Consider the following 2,500-nt stretch of genomic DNA (forward strand, 5'->3'; position numbering starts at 1 on the left):
TATAATATATATATATCGACTACAAATCCTTTAATATCTATTCGCTCTACCTCGAATTGATATATTCATTATGTTTAACCGAGGGGGAATTTATTAGATAATAGAATTGGCGATCGACAGACGCGAACCACCGACCTCTACAATTCCAGGACTGGCAGTGAAGCCCCACACGGTGGCGTGTGGTTTTGGGGCTTCACTGCCAGTCATAGAATTGAGAAGGTCGATGGTTCGCGTCTGTCGATCGCCAATTCTATTATCGCTTAATAACTTCCCCCTCGGTTAAACATCATATTGAAAATATATAATTCCGAGGTAGAGCGAATTAGATATTAAAGGACATTTGTAGTTCGATATATGTATATGAATCACGGTAATGTGATAGACTTATATATATATATATATATATATATATATATATATATATATATATATATATATATATATATATATATATATATATATATATATATATATATATATATATATATGTATATATATATATATATATATATATATATATATATATATATATAGTATATATATATATATATATATATATATATATATATATATATCTATATATATATATATATATATATATATATATATATGATAAATAATCACTTTACCAGATTCAATTATCACACATATCCACAGGTGAAAGATAATAGGCGGGGTGTAGGTCCTGACAGGTTTCGACTTTATTTCCAAGCCATTGACGAAGGACTGTTACATAGTACTAGCAGTCACAAACATATATTCTACAGAGACAGTACTGACGAGCATACACACAACCGTTTAAGACAGTAGATTTATCAATAGGCAGGTGTCAAGGTAGGAGTGGCTTTCAAAACTCATTTGGCTAAAATTCACAATAAATTCTCAAGGGACACTACCGATAAACGTACCCACCGGAGGAGACGACAAATGCACACCTGACAGGTGTCGGGGAGGCGGGATTGGAAATCTCATTAGCACTACTGTCCCTTTACTATGTTTACAGATATAATCATCCTATTTCCATACATCTCTACTGCTCTCTTGAAATTTAAACAATTTACAAATTTCTTTTTATATTAAAGGATCAAGTTTGAACATTCCCTGACTGATGTTCATGGTATGGTTGTAACTTTCTTTTATGAAGCTAGATTCAATGATATTCCTTTCCATTGCATTATTAGAATGCACAATCCTTTTTGCCCATTCCCAGTTAATAGCTTGATTGTTCTCACTAACATGTACAAAAATGCCACTGTTTCCCTCTGCATATCTCACACATTTTTCATTTTCTATTCTCTTTTCCAGTGCTTTACCCGTTTGACCAATGTAAATGTTGTCACAATCCTTACATGGAATTTTATATATATATACTTTAGTATTGTCGGGGAAGTTCTTGACGAGTACATGTTTCATTGTTTTATTGCTTTTAAAAGCGACATTAACACCAAAATTCTTCAGGAGATGGCGGATAGCTTTCATAACTTTTTTGCCAGGTTAAATCGATTAGTACTATTAATTAAATTTACTATGGAAATGTAAAATAATGGATGCCTACCCTATTTGGATATCCTCATACGGAGAACTAGCAATGGGTTTGAATATAATGTTTACAGAAAACCTACTAATATTTCTTCCTAAATGCATTTCCATTCTGGACAAAACAACAAGGTTAAAAAGTCAGTTTTTATATCTATGTTTCTAGGAGGATTACTGGTATGCAGCCCATAATATATAGGTGAGGAAATAGATAAGATTCGGAATACAGGCAAGAAACTGAAATATCCTGACAGTGTACTAAACAATGCATTAGATGAGGCAAAAAAGACCATGTATTAAAACCAAAAAAGGACCATGCAAGACAAAAGATTTGCTTGTACTATCGTATGATAATAATAACATGAAAGATATCCCCCATCTCCTGAAGAATTTCGGTGCTAATGTTTCTTTTAAAAACAATAAAACAATGAAACATGTACTCATTAAGAACTCACAGAGACAATACTAAAGGATGTGTATATAAAATTCCATGTAAGTCTTGTGACAACTTTCATTGGTCAAACGGATAAAGAACTGGAATAGAGAATAGAACGACATGAAAAATGTGTGAGATATGCAGAGGGAAACAGTGGTATTTTTGTACATGTTAGTGAGAACAATCAAGCTATTAACTGGGAAGGGACAAAAAGGACTGTGTATCCTAATAATACTATGGAAGGAATATCACTGAATCTAGCTTTATAAAAGAAAGTTACAACCATAATATGAACATCAGTCAAGGAATATATAAACTTGATCCTTTAATATAAAAAGAAATTTGTAAATCGCTTAAATTTTAAGGTAGGCAGTAGAGATGTATGGAAATAGAATTAATTATACCTGTTAACATAGTAAGGGGGCAGTAGTGCAAATGAGTTTCCAATTTCGCCTCCCTGACGCTGTCAGGTGTGGATTTGTTGTCTCCTACGATGGGTACGTTTATCGGTGGTGCCCCTTGAGAATT

This window comes from Macrobrachium nipponense, chromosome 12 (genome assembly GCF_015104395.2).
Source record: "Macrobrachium nipponense isolate FS-2020 chromosome 12, ASM1510439v2, whole genome shotgun sequence".
NCBI lineage: Eukaryota > Metazoa > Arthropoda > Malacostraca > Decapoda > Palaemonidae > Macrobrachium > Macrobrachium nipponense.